At 44.6% G+C, this 27151-nt stretch overlaps 1 long non-coding RNA gene across 1 annotated transcript in view; it reads right to left on the minus strand.

Annotated features, from left to right (window-relative positions):
- Positions 1-8190: 8190 nt before the first annotated feature.
- Positions 8191-27151, minus strand: part of LOC137335473 (uncharacterized) — a 121156-nt gene continuing 102195 nt past the window's right edge. The window contains exons 3-4 of the long non-coding RNA XR_010966426.1: positions 13341-13413; positions 8191-9094 (exon numbers count right to left, since the gene is read on the minus strand). This is a non-coding gene — a long non-coding RNA (uncharacterized lncRNA). The remainder of the gene's footprint in view (positions 9095-13340; positions 13414-27151) is intronic.

A 27151-nucleotide genomic window follows, 5' to 3' on the forward strand; every position in this document is an offset into this window, starting at 1 on the left:
AAATCAAAACAATCTCATGACAAGATCGCTGAAGGGAACGAGAACAGCACACAGTAAGGGAAGCAATTTGAGTCTCAGACAAACTAATTGCAGGGTGTAATGCTGATGATTGATCACAGTTAAAAAGTCCACCCATTGTTTTCCAGATGATACCAGTTTATTATGGAGCTGAGAAGTCAGTTCTTTTTAGCTGCCCAGTGTCATACAACCACAAAAGAAACAAAGGATAAATGGGTGACTCATAATGGCAAAATTACACGTTAGTAGAAAGAAAGACAAACTGCAGTGGAACATAAGCACAAGCAAAAAAGGTTTGTACTTTGTCCTTGACCAAATTGAAATTGGTTTGAAATGAATGGTGTTCTCTGCAACTGTGAAATGCTAGTTATTTCCTCTTTCACTCAAAGAATGACACGTGAAGCGCAATGCCAGGGACATCTTTTTTCAACTTGAGACAATAAGCTGATAGCCATGGTGTGTAACACCAAACTCTACTAGGATATGCACTGTATCCACTACTAGCTAGCAGCAGATTCTGGGTTCTGGCAGTACAGAGACATTGTGGTTTCATCATCTTCAAATGGTTTATGGGAAATGTTTTTCTGCACAATATGTTATTAAGGAAGAATTCATGACGTAAATTAATCTGTGTTCTTTTGGCCTTGAAATCAAATTGGCTAGCACAAATGTGCATTTGCTAATTACAGAATGCTAAACGTTAAAGTTTAACCATTTTGCTAACTAATGAGGTTCAAGTTACTTTTTGGGTAAATTAACTGATTCCATACTGTAAGGATGTGAATACTGTAAGGAGGGAGCCTCACTCAAAGGGAACATGGGTCAGAGAAGCCTCGCTACTATATTTTAGCCTTAATTCCCATTCTGCGTTCTGTTTAAGTGCAGCTCCCCACAGGGAGGGTGGCCGTCGGTGAATTTACTCTTATATTCAATGGATTTCTGAATGTGCTAGTTCTGTAGGACAAAGTGACTTTCTACCCACCCAATGAAGGAACATAGATCTCAAAACAACCAATCTGTGAGAAAAAGAACTCTGGGGCTTGATAGAAAAATGTTTTCATTGTGAGTTAATGAGAATTTTTAAAAATTGAAATTTTGTCCTCAATCAGTAATAACACCAAGATCTTGCTGGAACATAAATTCACCCCCCTCCCATCCTAAAGAAGTATAAAGTTGAAGTGAAACTCAATTTCAGTTACAACTAGTTATTGTATGGTTTATATTACAATCAGGATTAATTGCATTTCATGAGAGTGGTCTAGACTGATGAGGTATCACTGGTGTAGCATAAAGTCTCATGAGTTCACTTAAAATACAGCGATACACCACCACAATAGTGTATGTGAGGCCGTACCATAGTCTCAATACAAGCAAGCATCATATTTTATATATATGTTGAAATTAATGTGCAGGCAGCGTTAATACACAAAAAATCAGTTTTGTAACGTAGACCCAATCTTAACTGTAGCAATAATTTGACCAATTATCGATTCATTCAGAAACACTTACTTTAAATGAATACATCTGTCCAATTCACATTTCTGCCTTGATTTAAGTTAACAGATAAGGAATATTTAGATCCTCAAGTCGTTCTCAAGTCCTCTCCCATTTCGTCACACGTAGCTTTCCAAGATCCAAATTCAGTTTATGAAGAAACAGCACACAGATATTGTAATTAGCTCTCAAAAAGCCAAATTCTACACCATGGAATTATGGCTACATAGGATGAAATTATAAACACTTCGCTTCTATTCTAGCCTGGCCATTGTTGCTCAGTCAACCAAATGTCTACCTATGTCTCCTGCAGTACAGAGTACTTAACACTCGCAGCAATCATATCCTCCAATCATTTCTGGAGATCAAACAATTTTATAAGAATCCTTATCAAGCTATTCTAGGGATATCCCAAAGTCACTTAATTTTGATAGGAAATACTCAGATGTCTATTTAAGATATTCAAGATATGCTGAATCACGAATCTTTACTTCTGTGCCCTGAGAAAGCCATTTGGGCCACCCATTCGTTGCCCTCAACATGTTTGTAACAATTAAACCATTTTACAGAAATAGAAGATCCTGCATCACCTCATTTGAAAATGATGGTGAGACCTACCTAAACTGATAGCCCACAAGCAGCTAGACTTTTGTTTGCAGGTCAGAGAAATTATATCAGAAAGATACATGCTTCTATGTTTATGTATTTGCACACCAGCATGTCTTATATGCAGTTATATTCTCTGGTTTTATCTTTGGGATCAGTATGTAAATTCAATCATTAAGAGATCTTTCCAGTTACTTCTCACATTTTCTGGTGTGCAACCTATCACCAGATACAAAAATGTTCATCTGGGTAAATATCTGTGACCTTTGACTAAAGCAACATAATCATTTCAACCTCAAATCAAGCACATGAATATACTCATGACATAACTGTAATGTTAGTTATGCTGGTCAGATGTCTGGGTGTCCAAGAACAACAAGCAGCCTCATGACTTGCTTAGCTGTAAAGCAGCAGACACAACTGGCTGGAAGGAGAATGATGTTCTTGCTTGTCTGACAGAGGTCTGAGACAATGAAGTTCAAAATTCCAGGTTAAAAATAGTCGAGGTGCAGCCATCTTTAGCCTGCTTAGATCTGAAAAGTTTTAAAGCCATTTAAAATTACTTTTGAATTCAATACAAACTACACTATATAACATGTTAATTAGTTACATTTGAAGTAAGTGGAGATTATTGCAGCTCGGTGAAGGATGGAGGCTAACGGGGCCCAGCATCACGTGTTGCTACATGACAGTGACAGACATTCTTGTGACACCATGGCATTGTTTCTGTGTGAATGATGTCATTGCATTTGGGTTTGTGTAAACAAAGAGAGAAAGCATACCCAATAATTGTACACAGGCAGAGAGATCCCTTTAAGACTGTCAGACATACGACCTGATGCAGCCAATTAGATTAAGGAGTAACTTTCCCGGACCACAAGTGGGGAACATTTTTAATTAGGTCAGAAGCTGGTGCTTTCTGCTAGCTCCTTTCTTAAAGCTCTCTGTTTGAAATCAGACATCATGTCTGTGGGCGTCTGCTGCAATATTATACTTTAAAACTGTTCCAGAAAGTGTGTAGTAAGATAAAATCAAAAGTTTGAAAATGAAAATTCTTATGTTTGTACTAAAAATAAAATAGCAACTGCAGCATGTTTCTAATGTGAACTTGCATTACTACAAATGCAGCTTTTTAAAATTGTGCATCCCACTCATGCCTTTGTCAGCCAAATATCAGTGGTCTGACCGACTCATATTCACTGTCACATGGCAGGACAGAAAGTGGTGTACTTCCTGTTCAGTTTCACCATCAATATTGGGTGCTGCATAATACACTACTACTTAACTCTTTTGTTATGTATTTGTTCACAGCTTAATTATATTGTTCCACAAATTTAAATTCAGGCCTTGATTTTTTTTTAATAGTGAACAAACTATAAGTTAAATTTTACTAGTTATTGGAAAACTGGTATTAGAGTATCTGATATGTGGCTTGTGTTACAGTATCCTACAAGTGCAAATAGTAATATACTGACAAAAATTAATAACTCATTGCAGAAACAATGAGTGTACAATACAAATAATTGTCATCTTCCTCAAATAAGGCTTAGGTTAAATTAAACCAGCTCTACCAAAAGTGAAATATGTAGCATTGTTAACTCAAACTGGAGTAACTATTTTCTTCCTGTATAATAGTGTCTTTAACATAAACATTCAGCCCCATACTACATTAAAGTCTCAGTCACCAAAGAAAAGAGGAGGAAGTAAAATAATTTCCCAGCATCAGATGATCAGTCTCCACCCATCCTTAACACATAAAGGGTGAGATTGATGATAAGACTGTGAATGGGGAAAAGCTGCATCATTGTGCTGCATGTTATGTTGAACTAACCTGCTATGTAACAGTTCACTTGTTTTTAATTTGCTTTTTATGCTCAATTTCCTGCTTATCAATGGGAGATATTAGTGTTGTGAGTTTCAGCAGACTACTAAATGGTGGGAGGACATTCACTGTCACATGGTAGGACAGACAGAATGTTTACTTCCTGTGTAGTTTCACTATCAGCCAACCATGATTGTGTCCTGGTCTGTCACCCACACATGTTGGGGGCGGGGGATTTTAACCCTACCCATCTGAGGGGCAGTTATAATACCCATGCACATATGCTAATCGGGGTCTGATGACTTTGGCCTGAGCTGAGAAGCAAGGTCAAGACCAGCATGACGAGGATTGGGAAGCTGAAGAGTGCCTCCAGGTAAGTGCTCCTTCGAGGACCACAAGGAAAGTGAAAGCTTCCCCTGCCCTAGACTCCCCTCCCCTACCACAAAATTCCCCCAAACTCCATTCCCCACACTTCCCTTACTGCTAGCGGGCGACCAAGGGCCATTGAATTTTCCAGAGATTGGCAGCCACTTCTTACCCCCTTGCTGCCCAGAACAGGTGGGAAGTGGACCAATGGCATGTTAATGAGGGCTGGCAGTTAAAATCGCCGTGGCCTTGAATGGTCATAAAAGTAACGAAAACCAGCTGTTTCCCACAGACAACCCGCTGGCAGTTAAAATGCCCCGATGCACTTTCCAACAGGGGTCACTGAATACCAATCAGGAGCATTAACTCCGGATAATCATTTTTTCTTTCTTCCCAGCGCTGAGACCAGTTGTAGAGTTGTAGAGCATTCACTGCGACCCCAGCTGAGATCAATTATCTCAACACACAGCAGGAACTGAACATTGGATCTTCCTGGTTTTTATGACTCACTACCACACCATGGGATGCCTTTACCCACTGGGCTATCGGGGAGTGTTTTGAAACTATTTTGAATTGCTCATCAGAGTAGTGACTATTTACCCATGATCGGTGGCAGGCTAGTGATGAATACATATCTGATGTCTGTGGTTTTCGGAGAGAAGGCTCTTGGATCGTCAAGTTATTTTTCAACTTTGTAATTAGTCAAACTTCAGAGTCTGCGAACTTAATGCTAAACCTCACAACCTGAGCCTTCACTTCTAACTTTAGTTTTCATATCTTCAAAGTGATATTCGACAAGTTATACGGTTTGAACAGATTACAGCCTTTATCAAGGGTGTGAATGGATCAGTATATTTCAGGCAGGTTTAAACTTTTGACTTGAATTTGTACTTCACCTAAATTTTCCAATTTCATGCCCTTGATGAGGAATAATTCAGGTGCGCTTTGCACACAATTTTCCTACCATTAAACAATCAGAAAATCCTGTGTAAGAGCGCCTGAATTTCCAATATGTACTCCAGGCAGTTGAGATTCCTGCAGAGGGTAACAAGCCAGGAAATTAGCCCTCTAAATATGATTATTAATAACAGAACAAAGTTAAATATCATTCATTACATTCCCAGGAGTCGCTTTTCACTTCTTTCGTCTGCCGCTAACAGAGTGGTAACAGCCTCAAAATGGGGATCGGTAGTCTTACCGCTCCATTAGCATCGATGAAGAGACCAGCGACATTTTGAAAGGGGCCTATCGCTGGGCAGCCAAAGCGCCCGCTTGTCATCGGGTGGTAGGCCCCTTTTAATATGCAAATCGAGGTCCTCGGGCCCCAATTGCCACTTTAGGTCAGAACTGGGCAAAGCCTGTGTCGTGCACACTCTGACCAGTTGCACGGGTGATGAAGCCGAAGAGGCCCCAGCCAAGGTAAGTATAGAATTATTTTTGTGGGGCCCAGAAGAGCAAAAATAATCAGTGTCGCTGCCTCTCCAGGACCCCCGCCCTTTGCGATTGCGACCCTCCCCTTTCACTTACGTTGCTGGCGGCCGGGGCGGCCCGATATTGGGAGGCCTCAATCTGGTGAGCTGCATCGGAATGCCCATTTGGCGCCCCACAGCTCGCTGGCCCGATGTTAGTGAGACCAGTGTCCCAAAGTCACGTGCGCCTCTTCGCCACGGGTACAGGCGATTGGCCAGCGCGCTCCGTCAGTTGGTCGCGCAAAAGTCAAAATCAACTCCCCAGGTCTCCCAACTGCTTCACTTGTGAGAAAATTTAACACACCACATGTAAAATGATGGCAGACATGAAACTGAATGTAGAAGAATTATTAGGATTAGCCCAAAATAAACATTAGGATATTGGAACAACCGTTAATTTTATGAACAGAATGACCATTGAAAAGTTTTATAAGTATTCCTTTGAGATTTGAAAACAAAGTTTTCTTTCCTCCCCTCTCGTTTCAAAATTGAAGCAATGAGATTTCTTGCTTATAAAGCAATTCTCTAAAGAGCTGTCATTGATTCTCTTTTTGTTTGCAGTGAAGATTCAGATGCTGTTCTGAACGGGTGTACTGTTTACTGAACTTTAATGACCCTTCCTGGAATAAGCGCTGTTTCCCAGAAGTTCCAGTAATTCGACCTGAATTGTACACAGCGTAGCATGATACAGCACTCCCTGTCACAGTCTACTCTTCCTCTAACGCAGGGCCTCAGAGCTGGCCAACCAGCAAGCAAGCTGGAGGTGATGTAGCAACTGGCCTAATGTGGAAGAACAGGAAGTTAGCAATTGAGTGTAACATGTTGCAACCAGCAGAAGCAAAACCAGTCTAATCTGAGTGAAAGAATTAAAGAGGGGGTGTCATCAGTTTTATCATTTTGCAAATATCTCGACAAAAGTAAAAATGCTATGAAGTTGGCATGATTATAAAAACAGACTGTATGTAATGTTAGCATGTGCTGGATTAGCTCTTTAACCTTATGAGCAAATCCTATAGTCTACTACTCAGAGAGATCCAGCACAGCCACAGCGGGCCAAATGGCCTCCTGCCATGCTGTATGATTCTATGATCTTAATCAGGGCAGCAATAGGAGCACTAAAATTTTCCTCAGAAAAAATAAGCCATGTTCCTACTTCTAGTTACTAACCAGTGATCCCTACCCCCTGCGCCCCGAGAGGAGAGGAGAAACGAGAAGCAGTGTGGAGGGGGGGAAGGAAATCAAGTTATTTGCTGTTTCAACATAACTTATTTCTACCTTTACAATATCCTGGCTATGACACGTAACTTAAGGTATGCATTAAAAACTGGCTGTGGTTACATAAATATCATAAGTCTATTGTACAAGAACTGCCTTTGTATACTATGCAATAAGGGATATTCCATAAGTTATAAAGCTACTGTTCCTATCTGAGATACTGAATAAACATAGTTCTCTGTGGCCAATACAACTTAAAATTTCCACATCGTTCACCTGAGGAAGGAGGTAGCCTCCGAAAGCTTGTGAATTTAAAATAAAATTGCTGGACTATAACTTGGTGTTGTAAAATTGTTTACAATTGTCAACCCCAGTCCATCACCGGCATCTCCACATCAATACAACTTAGTTTGTGCTCAAATATTAGCTTTACTGCAATGGCAGGGATAAAACGTACCCAGTTTTAACCAGAACTGCCAACATCAGACTTGAGCCAAGTGGCTTGTTTCTGTGCTGCAACATTCTGGGGGGGAAGTTGGCCCGTCATGTCCAATTTCTGGGCGAAAAATAAGTTGGGGGGGAACCAGTTTCTGGGTGCGATCTCCCATGCCTAAACCTCCCAGAAGTATGCCGGCTGACAAATTGGCAGCTGGCGACTTCTGAGTGTCCAGAGCGTTAGACTCCTGTGGCCTAACACCGGTTTACAGACCCGAAAGCTAAATTCAGCAAAAACTGGTCTGTCCAGCTCGACAGCAGTCAAACGGTGGTCCTTAAAGGGACCATTGGACACAGCCAAAGAAAAGCTAAGTTTTATTTTTTTTTAAAAACTTACTTTGATGTGGAGCCAGGACTTACCTGTAGGCCGGTTACGCATTGGAGCTGGCTCAATTTTCTGGGGCCCAGGACTTACCTGTAGGCCTGCTCAGCATCCCAACCAGCGAGCTGCATCAGGATGCCCGATTGGCATTTGCAGCTCACGAATATGTGTAGATGAGGCCTCAGCCCAATTTCCAGCTAGCCTCGGGACTTCACCTTCAGGCACGTGTTGCAGGCGAGCCACTCGCTGCGTGACAGTTTCTGGCATGAAACCAATTTCCTGGCCTCTGATTTTAAGATCAGATCAATGTTAGAAGTGAGATTTAGGATCAAAATGAATGAGACAAATTGCAAATCGATTTAAATATACTGAGGTGTGTTTATTTTTAAGAGTTTGATGCATCAAAATAAGCAATATTTTTAAAGCAAAATGTCGTAGTCTCACTCTAAATGAGTGAGAGTTGGTAAGTATGTTATAACATGTACAGAAGCTGATATGATGGCTTCATAAGCCATAACCTGCAAGATGTGAACAAACCTATCAGATTTTATCTTGTGTTTGTCTATTTACACATACTTTTTACATCAATAAATTAAACTCTTCCAGCAACTCACAAAATTCACCAGAGACAATGGTAGAAATAATGTGGGCAGCTGCCTAGTTGATCTGAAACTGTGTAATATAAATTATATTACATGAGTTTAAAGCCGCATTGATGTGAGAGTGGGTAACACACAGACTGCATTTTGACTTCCAAGATCGGGGTTTGAATTCATACTTGTCAGAAGGGACAGCAATCTTCACCCGTTGTTGGTTATAAGGGGATTGTATGTGAAATAAGTTTGGTCAGTATCTCAACCCAACCTTTAATGGGTGCAGGCTGACAGTACAAAACTATCTAGAAATCAGCACAAATTAGTGATCTCAATCAGAAGAACCATGAGGATGATGGAAGATGGAAACAATACATTGAGCTAACAATGAAGTGATAGTATCCTTAACAAATTCTGTAATAATGGGACGTGGAGTGAAAGTATCAGAGAATACATCTGACATAGATACGTGCAACAACAACTGCTCCAGCCACTCTCAACAATGACTGTCAATCAAACGCACCTATTCTCAAAGGACAAATGTCGTCCAATTTTTATTGGGCTGCCAGATGGATTGTGGAGGGGTGTTCGATCTCAAAAAGATGCCGGAGTGTGCCTCCTATCAATTTAGTCCAGAGCAATGCAGTCAACTTCTGTGAAAAAGTCCACACTTCAGACTGTGCCATCCTCTTGACTGGCAGAGGAAACATGAAAGGGGAACATGGAAGAAAAAAGAAAGTATTACTATTGAGTTTTATCGTGCAAGAAAGGTGTGGGAACAACAACATGCATTTATATAGTGTCTTATTGTAGAAAAACACCCCAAAGCGCTTCACAGAACCATAATAAAAAAAAGACATATTAGGAAGGGTGACCCAAAGCTTGGTCAAAGAGGTGGGTTTTAAGGAGGGTCTTAAAGGATAAGAGGGATGTGGAGAGGCAGAAGGGTATAGGGAGGGAATTCCAGAGCTTGGGGCCATGACGGTTGAAGGCACAGCCGCCAATGGTGAGGAGAAGGCCACCAAAATATGCTCACAAATGGACACAGTAACTATATACAAAAGTCCAAATCTGTAAAAAAAGTAGTTTATTATAGCATAATTTGTTAAAACAGAAGGCATTTTTAAAAATATCTGCCAAACAAGAGTATGTTTCCATAAGTGGTGTGTGGAAATCCCCCCATATCAATAACTGCCAGTGATAATATCCTTCTTGTGTAGCAGGCCTCTTTAGACCCTGTGAAAATCAACAAGAATCTATTGTTGCTGCAAAAGGAATTCCTCGATTTAAACACTGAATATGTGAAGATGCCCACAGTTATCTATTCAGGGAGGCAGAGATTAGCGTTGCTTAGATCTTGGGCTCGATGTTAGCAGGGCTGCGGGTTCGCGGCGGGGGGCTATTGGGCGCGTGGGTACCTGTTCGATCGCAGCCCAATTGGATCCACTTACCTGGTCTTCCGGGTTCCCCACTGCTGATCTGCGTGTCGGGCGGGCTGCGCATGCGCAGTAAGATCTGTCAGCTGGAGGAGCTCTATTTAAAGGGGCAGTCCTCCACTGACAGATGCTGCAACCAATAGAACACATTACAGCATGGAGCAGCCCAGGGGGAAGGCTGCTCCCAGTTTAATGATGCCTCACTCCAGGTATCCATACATGAGGTGAGGAGGAGGGGGAGGACAGAGATCTTCCCCATGGCGGGCGGGAGGAAGCGGCCTGCCTCTGCCACCAGGAAGGCCTGGCTCAAGGTGGCAGAGGAGGTCACCTGCACCACCAATATATCACGCGCCTGCATACAGTGCAGGAGGTGCTCCATTGACCTCAGTAGGTCAGCCAAAGTGAGTACACTTACTCATTCCCCTACACTCCATCTGCCACATCACCGCCCCCACCCCACACCTCCTTCTGCACTGCCAACACTACTCTGTCACATCACCCCTCATACCCACTCAAACCTCATCCTCATCTTACCTGCACTTACTCACCTCGCCAGTACTCATCCCGCCACTACCACTCAACCCAATCCTCATACAATCTCATGGCTCTATCTCATACTCACCCTCTCATGTATCTCTTTCACAGTCAGCCTCACTCAACCTGCCACTACCTGTGCTGCAGCCACAGGGCATGCATCACATATGTGCAGTAGGCAGCGTAAGGCAAACGTACCGAGAGCATGAAGGGGATGCACAAGGGTGTTTGAGGGTTTGTCATGCTTTTTACTTATATTTAATTTCTGACCAACTCACATTACATATTATATTGGCACCACTACTGCCACATCTTTGCGAATCTTGTTTGGTTTGTGCAATAATGCCCTTTCCTGAGGATCACTATGAAGACCCACAACTGATGCCACCCATTGTGTCACTGCAGAGTGGGTGTAGGTGTATTTGCAGGGCTCTTTTGTGCAGACGGCTGAGAGATGTCGACGATGTCCCCGGTGGCACCCTGGAAGGATGCGGAGAAGTTGTTGAGGACAGTGGTGACTTTGACAGCGACAGGTAAGAAGGTGGTGCTCGGGCCAGCCGGGAGCAGCTCGGCATGAAGGAGGCTGCAGATGTCCACGACTACATGTTGAGTGACTCTGAGCCTTCGTGTGCACTGCTGCTCAGAGAGGTCCAGGAAGCTGAGCCTCGGTCTGTGGACCCTGTGGCGAGGGTAGTGCCCTCTGCGACGCATCTCTCTCTGTGGTAGCCCTCCCTCCTGCTGTACAGGTGGATGTGTCACAGCACTCTTTTGTGGAGCTCCACGTGTCAGAGGTGGATGGCGTGGATGGCGAGACTGGTGAGGCTGGTGATGCTGTTCGTCCTCCGAGGAGGTCATGACTGCAGCTACGGCGGCCCCCATCCGGAAGATGTACATCTGAGGGAGTTCGCAAGGTAGGTACATGTCTCTGGACCCCGGGGTAAGTGTGCAAGTTGGTGAATTTTCTTGTCAGGAGGAGGGTGGTGGAGGCCAAACTTTGTCCCAAGTGACAGAGTGGCCTCTTGCAATGAGTGAGGGTCTTCCCCCACCCCCCCCACCTGTCAAATGGACCTTTGCAGCTGCCACAGGCTGACAGCTGCAACACGTCCATTTGAACTGGGAGTGTTTCCCCCAGTATGGGAAACAGTCCCAGTTTTCTATAAAATCCCACCCCTCCTCTCATAATCCCTTAATCAGGTCAGTTAATGACCTGAACAAGCAAGATAAATACTTTCAAGTGGAACCCCGCTGGCTTTAATTGCCTGCGGGATTCCCACCAGCGAGGGCTGCGCGCGCACGCCGGCGCGTCAGTGGGGAACCCGGAAGTGGGCAGGTTGGAGCCCCCCTGCCAGGAACGCACCCGATAGCGGGTGCTAAAATGATGCCCCTTGTGTCTATTATAAGTCTGATTTTGGACATTAATGAGTGGGATTCTTATATAAAATGTTTTGAGTGTTGAAGGCTCTATCGGTCTGCAGTTTTCTCTGATGTTATATTGGCATTCTAGGACTCCGTCAGCAGATCTGCTGACAAGTTCCACGTGGACTGAAGTTTTGTAAGAAACTCTTAATGGCCTTTGAGGGCATGATTGGTCCACAGAGCACAGGTATAATTATAATTCAAGATGCTGGCTGAAAATACACAATGGAGTACATCTCAAAGTAAGTGCTAAGATGCGCCTGCTGGGAACCTCTGTCGCTGACCCTGATGGACCTTGCAGAGTCGAGAGAGGTTCCCTCATTTTGCTGCCAATGGTGTGTATCCACACAAAAATTACCTGGCTGGGAGTCGCTGCATTCCTCCCTGGAAACAAGATATTGCTGTCCCGACGTCCCCTTTGTAAAGGGGCCACTTATAAATATAAAAATATTGGCCCAAAATTTGCTGGAGCAGGACATCTCGCAGCAAGCCCCATTAATTAGATTTTATTCCTCACCCTTCAGCTCGACAATTTTTTGCACTGCAAATTGCTGGAAGTGCAAGCTGATAACGGCATGGTGAGGGCAACCATGGGAACAATAGTCTATCTTCTTAACCAATGAGATTTAAGGATAGAGAAAGAAACAGAATGAACGACTGAGAAGGAATTGGGTGATTTAGAGTAAAATTAGGTACAGAAGGAGAAATAAAGGGAGAGAAAGAAAGATTGGATTAAGAGAAAAAAAAAGACAGAAAGGAAAAGAAAAAAAATTTACATTTTAAATTTTAAAAACCTCTAAGAACAATTTACTTCCCCCAGGAGTGAAACTCCACAGTTTCAATTGTTCCCTTTCTGGGCGGAGATTTTGAGTGGCATTGAAGGAATATAAACCTGGTCATTAAAAGGTTTATGTTGTTAAGTACCAGCACTAACTTTCTGCAACAAGTTAATTTCGTAATTAATGCAAATTTTTTGAAACTCATGGGGAGGTTGACGGCAAGCTTTCGTTTTCGCAAGACTAACGGTGGAGCGGCGCAAATCATCCAGCAATTTATGGCGATTCGCAACACACGGGGTATCTCTTCCTCGCCACACTACTAACAGTGTACACATTAAACTCGGTGTTATTTTCCCAGCAAATTGTGGAGGAGGCCAATTTCTTGGTGCAATCTCCTACGCCCGATCCCCACAGAACCTTTGAGTGGTCAAGATGCCCGCCTGAAATAGGCGTTAGGCCCCTTGAATATGCTAATTCGAGGCCTGTTTTAAGACCCCGCTGCCAAATTTGGCAGAAACTGGGCAGTGCATACGCCAGGCATGCTCAATTCAGCTTTTCTGAGTAACAGCGACCTAACAAGCGGTCCTTAAAAGGACCACTGGAGACCACCAAAGACCAAGTAACTTTCACGTCCTCCCTGTCCTCCTCGCTGTACATTTCCCTTTCTCTTTTCCTTCTCTCTTTCTCACTTCTGTCTGTCAGAAAATATAATCCTCTTGTTTTGGGCTGGATTTGAGCCCTGGTATCAAAAGTGGAAAGACATTTTTAAACTTACAATGTAATGCAGTATAAATTCACTGCCTTGGTTACTTGATAGATTTCCAAAAAGGGACCCAGTTCTTGAAGATCTATTGCAAAATAAAATGTATTAGCATTGTTTCTACCTGTAATTGTAAATGCGATTCAATGAACTCATGCATGGTTACAGCAAAATCATTACAATGAAAACATCATTTTGTCACTTGTGCATGATGACAAAAATTATGCTGATCTCTCTCTTGCTCCCCATAAAGGACAATGATATCTCTTCCAAATACAAAGGGAATTTGAGTGGCGTCTTCATAGTTAAGATAGCATAACAATAACCAGAGACCTTCAGAGTCTCTCTGCTTCATCTGTACCCTTCCTTTGCTGCTCCAGATACCCTGCAAAATAAGATTTGCAGTTGACTATATTGATGCTGCCAAGTGATCTTCTGTAGTTTCCTCCAGGGTGTAGGTGGAAGGTGGTCCATTCCAAGATACCAGTGAGGATAATTGCATTCAATCTGCTGGCCTGCTCTTTACATTTTCTGTTTCATTGGGTCTGTCACTGCAGTGGGTTTCACATTCTATTTTAACATAAAGCAATAATCTTCACTCGACTTTAACCACATCCTGCATACTCACACTTTGTTCAGGGCATCAGAGCATAAAGATATCATTATGCCGGACACCAGTGTGACTGTTTAGTGATGCACATACACACAAAACTGGTGGGCAATCCAAATAGGTTTGCCATTGGCTGTGAATTACATGAACAACTTTGTGTGAACTGGGATCAACCTGAGTCATGCCAGATCATCCACTCCCAAATTTATCATAAACAACTTTCATTTACATAGCACCTTTAACATGGAAAAACATCCCAAGGTGCTTCACAGAAGCGCTCAGACAAAAAAAACGGAACATTATCCCAAAAAGTGCCCACAAGGCAGATCCTTGGCAAATTACTCAAGTAAAGAGTTTCCGGTCCCTTTTCCACTTTATAACTTTAGGTTACTATATTATTAAACTAATATATATGGATATCAGAATTATATAGCATTTTTAAATCACAAGGAGTGTAACAGCTGTCACATAAAATAAGCATTTTAAATTGTTTTACTTTTGAATTTTTGTTTTCTTACAGCAAGTCCAAAGAAAATATCTTTTTTTTTCAGTTCTGCTGATCACTCCCAGATGTACAACAGTGTATCTGTGCCAATAAAACAGGGCAAGAAACTGAATGCATGCTTGTGTTTGAACACGGACCAAGTCACTAAGTCTCAAACACTGAGATGAACTATCACTAATATACTTAGTAGCAAAACTGCATCAGTGGGACGGGATGGGATCCTCATAGTATATGCTGCAAACCTAGTGGCATAGATCTTTATGTTTTAACCCTTTCACTAATGTCAACTACTTGAATGCTACCTCTGGACGAGTTAACTTGTACATGGGGTAATATGTAATATTTCACAATGAGGGTAAGTAATCGCAATGATTACTTGCACTTGCAATAACTCTCCCACTAAAAGTAAATTCCTAATTAATTAAATATAAAGCAAACTTGTTAAATTCTGACAAACAATAAATGGTTTCAAGTCCTGACCTGAATACAGGTCATTTTTAATGTCAGACCTGTAATGCTGCCCAGCTCTTGGTGGACTGTTCCACTGAAATGTCCTGGGTTGGATTTCAGCTACAACCCTTGCGCTCTGTTCAACTCAACATCACCAGCTGCAACAGTTCGTCAGGGTGACTATCATTTAAACAATCTTTTTAAAAGAAGTACAGATTTGGAGGTTCTGAACACTGGATTTTAAAGGGTAATGTTAGTGTGTCAACTCAACAGATGTTTGTAAACAGATGTGCAATAGTTCAACTGGTGATGCAACTTATCCATCTCACTGTGTGGCAGACTATAACTGATTTCAAAAATGCAAACATCTATGAAACAAATTAAAATAGCCCTGTGAAAACTCTATCTCCAAACATTGCACATCATGTGCACATTACATACAAACATATGCTAAAAAAGGAGAGAGATGACCTTCAATACTCACCCTTTCTATTGGATAGTTGGTTCCCATTTATTTTATACTCCCACTGTTTACTTCCCTTCCCCAGCTTCATGACTTTGCATATTTTTACATTAAACATCTCCCACTTTTTGGCCCAATTGTGTAACCTATCCAGATCCTCTGCAATTGGTGCATTGGCTCCCAACTATTGGTGACTCCTTCCAATTTGATATCAGCAGCAGACATGGTCAGCTTAGTTATTGCTCCTTGCTCCAAGTCACTAATATACATTAAGAACAATATGCCTAGAACCAATCCCTGGGCACCCTTCCTGTCAGCTCCTTCCACATTGATGCTGGTCCCTTAACAATTATCCTTTGTATTCTCTGACTCAGCCAGTTAATTATCCGCTACAAAAGCTTCCCTTCTATTTTGTGCCTTTTCACCTTGTAATCTCCTACGTAATACTCTGTCAAAGGCTTTATTAAAGTCCAGGCAAATTAAATCACTAGTTCTCTTGTTAACCAACTCTGTTATATCCTCAAAGAATTTTAGTATATTTGTCAAGCAAGATCTACCAGATTTAATGTCTTGTTGACTATTTGTTATCACATTATATTTCTCAAGATGCTTCACTAGTGTCTCTTTCAGATTGCTTTCAATTATTTTACGCATCACTGATGTCAAACTTAAAGATCTATACTTCCCTGGGTTATCCTTCCATCTCCCTTTATAAATTGCCAACACATTCACCTTCCTTGGTACAAGATTGCAGATATTATAGCACAAACTTTCCTGGTGACCAAAATAGCAGCTAGGGAAACAGTGCCTTTGGAGTGGATTGAGGCAGTTCTGTGAAATGCACCTTCTTAAAAACCTTCCAAAAAGGATGACAATGTTTCTTTAAAAGGCAGGCTTATCAGCTGTCAGAATTTAAAGGTGTGCTGTCAGGTATGGAATTTACATTAGAGTCACCTTTAACCCTGTACTGGTATCCACATTCCCATAAAATTAGCAGAATATCTCACCAGTGATGACTTCCAGCTACTTCTTCATTTGTGCAAAAGACCATCATAATTCAGTTGCAGCTATAGCTCCTGAGTGTAATAGATCTTTCATACAAGTGGCAGATCTGTCATAACTCACCACCCTATGGGTGACATTCTATAGAGTTTGACTTGTACAGGATTTTGGGGTTTTATCATCGCTCAGCTGAAATGTCCCAAAAACATATCTGACAGCGTAAATAAGGAAAGTCTAAGAGGAGAAGGTGAGTAGCTGATTAATTCACCGTTTAAAGTGCCAGTGAGTTTTAATCAGCATGGTTCAGTGGTAACACTCTCACCGCTGAGTGAGAAGGTCATGAGTTCAAGCCCCACTCCAGAGATTTGTGCACGTAATCCAGGCTGGCACTTCAGAGCAGCACTGAGGGAGTGTGGCATCTTTCAGATGAGATGTTAAACCGAGGCCTCATCCCTCAGCACTATTCAAAGAAGAGGAAGGGAGTTCTCCTGGTGACCTGGCCAATATTTATCTCTCAACCAACATTAAAAACAGATTATCTGGTCATTAACTTATTGCTGTTTGTGGGACCTCACTGTGTGCAAATTGGCTGCCTTGTTTCCATTCATTACAACAAGGGGACATAGATTCAAGGTAAAAGGCGGGAGGTTTAGAGGGGATTTTAGAAAGAACTTTTTCACCCAGAGGGTGGTTGGAGTCTGGAACTCACTGTCTGAAAGGGTTGTGGAGGCAGGAACCCTCACAACATTCAAGAAGCATTTGGATGAGCACTTGAAATGCCATAGCATACAAGGCTACGGACCAAATGCTGAAATATGGGATTAGAGTAGACAGGGCTGATGGCCGGCACGGACACGATGGGCCGAAGGGCCTCTATCCGTGCTGTATAACTCTCTACTCTATAACAGTGACTACACTTTTAAAAAAAGCACTTCATTGGTTGTGAAGCACTTTGTAACATCCTGAGGTCATGAAAGGCACAACTTAAAATACAAGTTATTTCTTTCTAGACATCATAAATTGTCTATGTTATTCAACCAGCTATAGTGGTCATTGATTTACTTGGCAAATTAACCACTACAACTGGATTCTGCTGTAGTTCTTTTACAAATGAAAAAGACTCCTTCTTTCCCCATGGACCTATCTCCACTGGCCAGGACACCTATACTAATATAATGATTGGAGTGTCATAGAGCAATGCTAACTGCATTTGTACCTAATTTACATATGGTATCAATGGCTGCCAATACCGTATTTAAGCCAGGATAATATGGGCCAGGGCCATGGCCAGGGTGGCCTCCTGGACTAGTTTTGATCGTTTAAGGGGATCAGAGAGGAAAGTCCCAGATTTTGTTCTCCCAAATTGGCCTGGGCTTTTATCTGTTTTTTCGCCTCTCTCAGGAGATCACATAGTTTTGGATGGGGTGTGGAGTTGCATTGCAATTGTATGGGACAGGCTGGATGGACCAGAGGGTCTTTTCCTGTCCATCATTGTTCGTATGGTACACTAGCACCAAGGTATAGAGTTGCAGTTGACTTTCCCACTAGTGCCAGTTAAGATTAAAATCAGATCAATCTAATCCGAAGACAATATCTCGCCACAGCTAATAATTGGTTTTATTTTAAACTTAACTTTACACAATTTGCCAGTAAAGGAAGCCCTGTTATCCAGATAAGATACATCCACAATGCAGAGAGCTTATATATGTTACAACAAAAAAAACTATTGAGATTTTTAAAAGTGATTAAATAAATGAGGGAATCAAATGTTCATGCTTTAATTGAGTCTCACTGTCTTGCTGGCTTCCAGTTCCGTGAATTATCAGTTCAATCTGTGATATTGATCATGTTTTCCAATCCATTCTATCCTACATCACATTATAACTCATTTTGCCTCTCCTCCATTGTCTGGGTCAATGGGACTGCCTTTGCTTGGTTCAACACTTATCTATCCAATCACAGCCACAGCCCACAGCATCTCTAGCAATGGCTTTTCTTTCCACCCCCTCAGGGTCCCCAAGGAACCAACCCAACCTTGACCCTGCCTCTTAGACATCTGCATGCTGCTCCTTAGCCATATCATCCGTTTACATGGGGTCAGCTTTCACATATAAGCCGATGACACCCAGCTCAACCTCTCCCACCACCTCTCTCAACCTCTCCCACCACCTCTCTCAACCTCTCCCACCACCTCTCTCAACCTCTGCATTGTCAGATAACTAGTCTGACATCCAGTCTTGGACGAGTCTTAACTTTCTCCAGCTAAATAGTGGGATGATCAAAGTCATTGCCACAAACACCATCCGCTCGCCACCAACTCCAACCCTTTACCTGGGCACTGTCTCAAGTTGAACCAGATTGCTTGCAACCTCAATGTCCTATTTGATCCCAAGCTGAGTTTCTGACCCCATATCTTCTTCGTCACACAGAACGTCTACTTCCATTTCCGTAATATCACCCACCTCCACCTCTACCTCAGCCAATCTGCCGCTAAAACCCACATATACTTTTTCGACTATACTTGCTTAGTCCAATTATCTCCTTGCTGGCCTCCCATCCTCCTCCCTTTATAATCGCCAGATCATCCAAAACTCTGTTTATAAAATGTCCTGGACCAATCCCACTCATCACTCCTGTCCTTGCTAACCTACAATGGCTCACCGGCACAGGCACAATGGGCCGAATAGCCTCCTTTTGTGCTATAACATTCTATGGTCCCCCATATGCCTCAAATTTAGGATTCATGTCCTTCCCGTTAAATCCCTTCATGGCCTTGCCTTTCAATATCTCTAACAGCCACCCCTCTTCCTAGGCCTACTTTCCATTCCTTTGACTCCGGCCTCTTGTGTATAATCTCCTTCCTTCAACCCACCATTGGCTATCAATATTCCACTCCCTGGAATTCTCACCTAAACCCCTCCATCTCTCCACCTCCCTCTCTTCCTTTAAGACTACCCTCCTTAAAACCCAACTCTGACCAAGCTTTTGGTCTTCCCTCCTAATCGCTCCTTCTTTGGCTCGGCATCCACTTTCTTCACACCTCTGTGAAGTGTCTAAAGAAGTTATTCTATATTAAAGGTGCAAAATAAACACAAATTGTTGCTGTTCAGTGCATTGTACTAGAATGGGCAGAGGAAAGCAATTTAATTGGATTTTTGTAGAGTATGTTATTCTCTGTTTTTTTTCCATCCCCATCTGATCTGTCCAAGTCAGACACCTCCTGCATCTGAAAGGGTTGGTCAATGCTTGGTCCAAAGCATCTGCCTCTATCACTGTAGAAACAGCTGCTAGGGGGTGCACAGGAGTGGTCTTGAGATAACTCTCCCTTTAAATTTATTTCCCTCCCCATAGAAAAGCACCAAAGGTCTACTCAGCTCTTCCCTACAACAATGTAACTGAAACTGGGAGGTTAGGCGGCAAACAAGACAAACCTATATCTGAACGTTCCACAGCACCAGGTCTATTGCTCCAACTCACAACGTCACCACAATTTTATCATTTTTTAAATTAACGTCTATCTGGCTATTATTGCAGTGCAAGCCCAGTCATACCCATTCTCCAGGAAATCCTTGAGCAGCATAGTGGATGCAGAAACATAGGAGCAGGATTAGGCCATTCAGCTCCTCGAGCCTGTTCCATCATTCAGTTAGACCATGGCTAACCTGTAGCTCAACTTGCTCCATAGCCATTGATACCCTTACCCAACAAAAATCTATCAAACTATCAATGACCCAGCAAACACAGACTTTTGGGGACCATGGCAGGGGGAGGCCTAAGCGTTCCTTGTGAGGCCTGGAGGAGTGCTCCTGCACCTCTTTGCCTCACAAGGAAAGTTAAAAAAATAATTTTTAAAGTTACATTTTTAGGCCTCTTCTGGCCCCGTTCCTCTTCGCCTGGCAGGAAACTCATTGTCGCTTCCCGTTCAGGCCGAGTAGTAAAAATTGCAGTCGGGTCCTGATGGCATCATCAAGACAAGGCATGCGTATGTTAAAATGGACCTCACCGGTTTAGAAGGCAGGTGGGGAGGGAGGAGTCCTTGCCGCCTCTTGGCTCCCAGCAGCTCCAGGACGAGTAAATAACTTAGACGATTTTAACTGCCTAGCTACCTGGTTTCCACCAGGCAGGTAGGTTAAAAGTGCACCCACTCTATGTCTGTTAAAATGAGGGGTTTTATTTATTGGCATGAATTGGTCTTACTCACATGACTCAATACCAAATCAATCCATGCTTAACCACTGAGGTAGCTGGGAAAAGAGATCTTTAATGATATTCTAAATTATCTTCCACAAAGTAATGAACTGCTTTTACATTAAAATAGGAAACATTGGAGGTAAGTTTAACCCCACCCCCACCACGACGGGCAGCGGTGGGGAGGAGGGGGTGGTTAAATCGGTAAATGTGAAATCCCCCCCACACGCAATCTGCCCATTCCCCCCCGCCCCCTCACCCCCACGCGCAATCTGCCGACCCCCCTCCCCCAAACAGGCACCAACACCAGGTGACTTATCAGGCATTTGAAGCAGCTACTGTACGGGAAGTTTACACTGGTGAACTATAATTCTTTACTGCTTTCCTTTAATTTTCCACATGCTTCATTCCATTCTGTTTACTTGTCCTCAGCAAATTCCCCACAAGGAAGTGAGTGTACTTCATTGGAGCATGTTAATAACTGATTGTTAGTGACTACGCATTACAGCTGTGGAAGTGCTAACGTAAAACAACTCTGGTAAACACAGCTGCCCCAAACTGTGTTTTTCTCCTGAACATCCTTAATTTGTGATTTTCATTCTCTGGAAACATTGTTACTCAGTGGATACAACTGTATAGAACTCCAGCACTTTTTCAAAAATATCACAGATTAACATAAGAGGTATAATGATCTTCTTAATTAATTTTGGCCTAGTTTCTATTTCAACAGTAAAATAATTTCACAGTATATTTTTCCGTACAGTTCAATGCAGTCTGGGGTATGGAGGGAGGGAGCATCTTTGACAATTTTACAATCCCCTTTTTTTGGAAGATATTAATTCATCACATGTACAGTTCCATCAGTGCCAGTCACCCTTCAGTATCTCACTCATGTGGCAATTATTCATCCGTGCACCTATATAGTGAGTGTTAGCAGGCTAGTAGATCATGGGACATACCACAGCTTTGCCAGATCTTGTCCTCGCCATGCACTGTCATCATGAGCGAGGATGGCATTATGAAAATGTATTCTAGCTATGCCATTTGTGTTGGGTCCTGGATCTGAGCATCAACTGATCTGCGGGTGGGCAGATCTGATGGCATCAGTTAGATACTGTAGGCCCTGAGGGATGGTGTTCCAAAGCTCTGGAAAGCTGATTTCCATCGTTCTCTCCAATCAATTTCTCGAGGACTGAATACCAGTGGTCAAGGCACCCAGTTTGGATGCACTGACTGGCCTGGAGGCATTTCTGTCAGGGAGATGAAAGCAGATGTTTGTGATGCCACCACTCATTCCAGATACTGCTGCACTATGTTGAATCTGTCTCAGATATTGGCCTTGAGGATGGCATTGGACTCTGGCCATGACCTCTGCCACCTGTCTCAGGTCCTCGGAGATGGTCCAGTGCCTCCATGTGACAGTGATGCCCATCCAGCATCCTTCCTTTTAGAGCAGGAACCCCGTGGTCTGAGTCCCCAAGCTCAGAAACTAGGAGATGACTTCTGTTTAGTCTCCTTTCCCCACTGTCAGATCTCACTTTTAGCTCTGACTCCTCGGGCATCGTGAGGGTAATGAATGAAGGAATTCCACACATATAAAAAGAGGCTGCAAAAAGATCAGGGGAAGTAGGTAACTTACTTTGGTTGCTCTAGTGAGTTGTTAAACTTTTTTCTGCACTGCAAAAGAGTCCTGGGGTTCAAGGAGAAGACACCCATTGACACAACCACCTCATTCCGCAGAGAATGTACCACATTATCGGCAGGTGTCCAGACCCCTCCTCCTCCTCCTCCTCTTTAACTCCTTTAGAAGAACTCCCTAAAGCTTTCTGCTTATTTCTTCAGTCTGTCTCCCATGTTGCCAGCTTCCCCCTGTGTCGGCATTGTCCCTCTAAGCAGCAGCAGGTTTTATATCCGACTGCTGCAACGTCTCTGCCTCTCCTCCAGGTATTTCATCACCCCCCCACCCCCCTCAGCCAAACAGCGCCCATTTGGGGCCTGTCTGTCATCTCTGCAGGAGCTTTTCACCCCTGGAGTATCTGAAGTGTTGCAAGCTGTATTTAGACAGACTGCATGGGGGTAATTTTAACCCCCAAGAACAGGTGAGTTGGGGGCAGATGGGCAGTAAAAAAATAGTTTGGAGCGGGACCGCATCCGGGATCCAATACGCCCACTTTTGGGTTTGACCCAGGCGTGTTTGGATGCGCGCAGAAACCCGAAAGTCCCGTCCCCACTTAAAGCCGGCAGGCTGATACTTAAAGGGGCAATGTACGTCATTGCAATAGTTGAGGCACTTAATTTTTTCTGTATTAGAAATTCCCATCACATCAGGTGAAAGCAGGCGGGAAGGGCCAGATCCATGAGGTGAGTGCCTTTATTGCACTGCTTGTGGGCCAGAAGGAGGAGGAGTGCTTCATCCAGGCCCGACAAGCTCACCTGCCGTGATCGGACCCCTGCGATCGGCCGATCACCCTGATGGTCGACCCCACCCCCCACCGATGCTGGACCACCCGATGTCGTCCACCTTCCCCCACCTCTCCAGTTTCTTCCACAGCCCATGATCTCGCCCTCCCTCCCTCCCTCCTCTCCGATTCGCGGCTCTTTTCCCTCCCTACAAACAGCCAGCCTGTCAATCTGGCTGCCTGGTGACTGGCAATCCCAGAAGCACAAATACTTACCTTCAATTGAGTTCTGATCGCAGATTGCAACGCACTCATTTGGATTCTGGGTTCCCCACGCGAATATCTACGGATGCGCTCTCAGCTAAAATCATGCCCCATGCATCTGCATGTTTAAATTAGCGACAGCAGCGCCAGATGTTAGGGTACTTGCAGTATTATTGTGATAATGGTCTGTTGAAAATCCGTATGTCACTTATTTTTAGAATGAAAATTTATGAATTGTGAAGTATAAACGGCTTAAACGTAACCAGACTGCATTATTTCTAATGTAAAAATTCAGAAATTTGATCGGAGCATGGGCTAGAAATTCGGCCACGTAGCACGTGAGAACGGCCTCCTAAGGTCCCAAAATGGTATCCTGAATGCGCGAGCACACTTCTAGTGAGACGTGCGCGGACGCCATTTTGGTAAAGGGGTTCGCGCAAGCACAGATAGTGAACACCGGCATCATGTAAAGTAAGAAGAATATGTGTTAGATCAATGTGCAAAGCTGATTTAAAGGGATAGACACCATTTTGGCATTCAATGCTCCAGCCAACACACAGTCTTAACCACGAACAGCTGAACATGTCTGAGACAGCCTGGAGGAGGACCACCAGCTCTATTTAAAGGGATCATGCAGGTGTTGCAGGTTAGTGGGGGAATTATTGCTTCTGGCTGCTGGTACAATTGTATATGTTTGTTGAAGCTTCCTATACTTGGATAGAGCTGCTATAGTATATAAAGAGTGGTTTGGCAGGTCCTGCATTACTGTTGGTGGCATTTACAAATGTGCTGAACAATTCCTGGCAACCATGGGCGACCTGCTAGGGTGGCCACTGGGCATAGAACACAACTGGGAGGATGCAGAGAGGCCACGCAGAGTGGGTCCCGCTGCAAGGAGAGGGAGGAGGAAAAGGAGGAGGAGGTGGTGCAGGGCTCTGAGTAAGAGGCCATATCCAATGAAGGCCTTCAAGGAATAATACTTTTACCTCAGCATGATGACCACACATAGCGCATCATGCGGGTCAATGCCTGCTACCCTGGCAGCAGTCACAATGCCATCGTTATGCGGCAGTCCAACGTCCCAACTATCTTTGCACCAGCACGGCAAGTCAAAGGCTGGTTACTGGGTGACCAGGGCTAGTCCCTCATGAGATGGTTCATGACTGCAGTCAGGCACAGACGCACACGTGCAGAGTAGGCACACAATGAGAGCCATGTGGCCACACGAGCACACCATAGGCCTCCTAAAGCAACGCTTCCACTGCCTGGACCGTTCTGGTGAAGCCCTGACATACTCCACTGAGCGGGTGTCAAGATTCGACATTGTATGCTGCACGCTGCACAACCTATGAGGGAGCAGCCCTTGCCACCGCCTATCTGGTGAGAATCTGAGCCAGAGGATGAGGTGGATGAGGCTGATGAGGAGGGGGAGGAGAGTGAGGAGGAAGTGGAGGAAGATGCAAGGAGGCAACAAGGTGCACAGGCCCTGTCTCCCAGGGCTCTGCGTGCTCACCTTATTCATGAGCGATATCACTAACCTCAACGACACCTCCCGAGTCAACAACTGTCCTACACTCCCCACCTGTCCTCTCCTAAATGACCATCAAATCGCCCTCTGTATGATTACCAATTGCTTCCTCCCGCAGCTCATCGCATAAAGAAAATCCACCACCAACTGCGACTTCAAATCCAAATTTATAATGTAACACATTTACTCAAGTATCAAATATTAGACTATTCACCCTTGTGCATTCCATCAGTGCCTGTTGTTCGTGTGCCTTTACCTTTCCTAGTGCTCCTACGAGGTGCATCCCCAGTGGCTGGAGCATGGGTGGTAGAAGGCTGCTGACCTTCAATTGAGGAGCATGCAGATAGCCGTGGAGGAGGACCTCGAGCAGTTATGGGCTGGGAGGGCTCGGCTTCAGACTGTACCATCTCAGCCTGGGCTGCAGCAGCCTGGCCTGGCTGGCTGTCAGGCAACAGCAAGGGCACTGGTGGAGTGGCAAGGGTGGAAGCAAAAATGCTGTCATCCAGAGAGAGGACAGCAGGTTCGACTGCCATGGCGCCACTGACACTCGCACGGGGCGGCACCTCAGCAATCCTGGTGATCAGCTGGAGAACAGATTGCTGGAGTGCTGTGATGCCCTGGAAGCCCCGTTCCACAGCGGTGCCCAGAGCCATGATAGCAGTAGTCTGCACTTCCAAAGCAACAGTCTGAGCTGCCACCGCAGCTGTCTCAGCTCCAACTGAAGCATGTAGACCTTTGATGATATCGCTTTGTGCTGCAATGGAAGCCACGACATGGGTCATCAGACAGTGCATCATGGTGGGTTCCACATGTGTGCTGGTGAAGCTGACCACCCATTCCATGTGGGTAAGGATGGGCTCCAAGCTCTGCACAAAGCCCTGTGTCAAGTCCGAGGTGGACTCCTCCATGCCCCTTGACATCGTGCGTAGGCTTTCGCGCAGGTTTTCCAGTGCACCGAGCATTTGGTGGTGTTCGCCCATCAGCCGTCATCTGTAGTCTGGCCCATCAAAGTCCTCATCTGACCCCTTGGCAGCAGAACTAGTGAGCGACCGTGGCCTCCGGTGAGCTGGCACCTGTGGTATCCGTTCCACCCGGCCCGGCTCCTGCGCACTTGTGCCCGGTGTTTCACCACGTGCAGATCCCTCCTCTAACCTAGCCTCCATACTACGTGCAGTGTCAGTATCTGAGCTGGTGGGTGAGAGTGTCAGATCGAGCGACGGTGCGGCTTCGTTATCTATGTCTGCTCCTCCTCCTCAGACTGTGCCGACTCCAGTTCTTGGGTACCTGCAATGACTAAGGGAGACGGGTTGAGTTATGGAGCTGAGAGAGGAGCAAGTAAGGCGTGCGTGCTGCCACCATCTGCAGCATGTGCATCAGAAAATATTGTGGGACGAGGGAGATGTGGGAAACGAGAAGGAGGATTAGGTATGCGGAGACCCCCTTTGTCGGGACCTCCAGCACCGCCAGCGGCCACAACTGCAGTGATGTCCCGCCCAATGATGCACGGAACGGTCTCCTCCAGGGGGGTGAGAACGTGTAGGCGTGCCTGTCCTCCCTCAGGTCTTTTGGGCTGCTGACTGTCATGCGCCACCTTCTCCTGCAATTTGGAGGGAAGCGTGTCAGTGAGTGTCCTGCAATGTGTTTGGGTGATTTGCCTTTCATGGTTGAATAGCTGCCAGTGTGTGTAACCTGAGTGGTAGGTGTATAGATTGTAAGTGTGCCACTATGTGAGGGCGAGATGCAGCATCCAAAATGCAGCGTTGCGTACTGATGGACAGAGTTTGTTGGTGGGTGGTGCAGTTGGTAGGATGTTCCAATCGACAGTTGCATTCACTCACCTTGACCAATCGTGTCAAATCATTGAACTTTTTCCGGCACTGCATCCACTTGCGTGGTGCTATACTCCTACCATTCACCTCCGCGGCCACTTCCTCCCACTGCCTCCACAGTTGGTGTCTGGAGGGTCTCCTGCCACCCTGCGGGTACAGGATGGCTCGCGGTTCCTGCACTCCCTCCACTAAGGCCTCCAGTGCGCTGTCAGAGAACCTTGGGGCACGCTCTCTTGCCTCTCCAGCCATTCTGCCGGTCATCCTGCACTACTTCCATTAACAGGGCACCTCCCCTTTAAGAGGTGCAGGCTGCCTTTACCTAGTGCTGGCCACGCCCCACATCAGGCTTCCTGCTGATGCGTGCAGCCACTCAACAGCACGGGTAATGCTGGCTGCATGAGGAAATCATGGAAATGAGATTGCAGCACGAATCTCACGTGCTGCCTGCATCGGTAACACTGGGTGCGGGTTAACCGCGCACCGCGGCCCCCTCGCCCGGTATCAGGCCTTATCCAATTTTTTTTTATTCGTTCATGGGATGTGGGTGTTGCTGGCAAGGTCAGCATTTATCGCCCATCCCTAAGGTGG

This window comes from Heptranchias perlo, chromosome 19, assembly GCF_035084215.1.
Source record: "Heptranchias perlo isolate sHepPer1 chromosome 19, sHepPer1.hap1, whole genome shotgun sequence".
NCBI lineage: Eukaryota > Metazoa > Chordata > Chondrichthyes > Hexanchiformes > Hexanchidae > Heptranchias > Heptranchias perlo.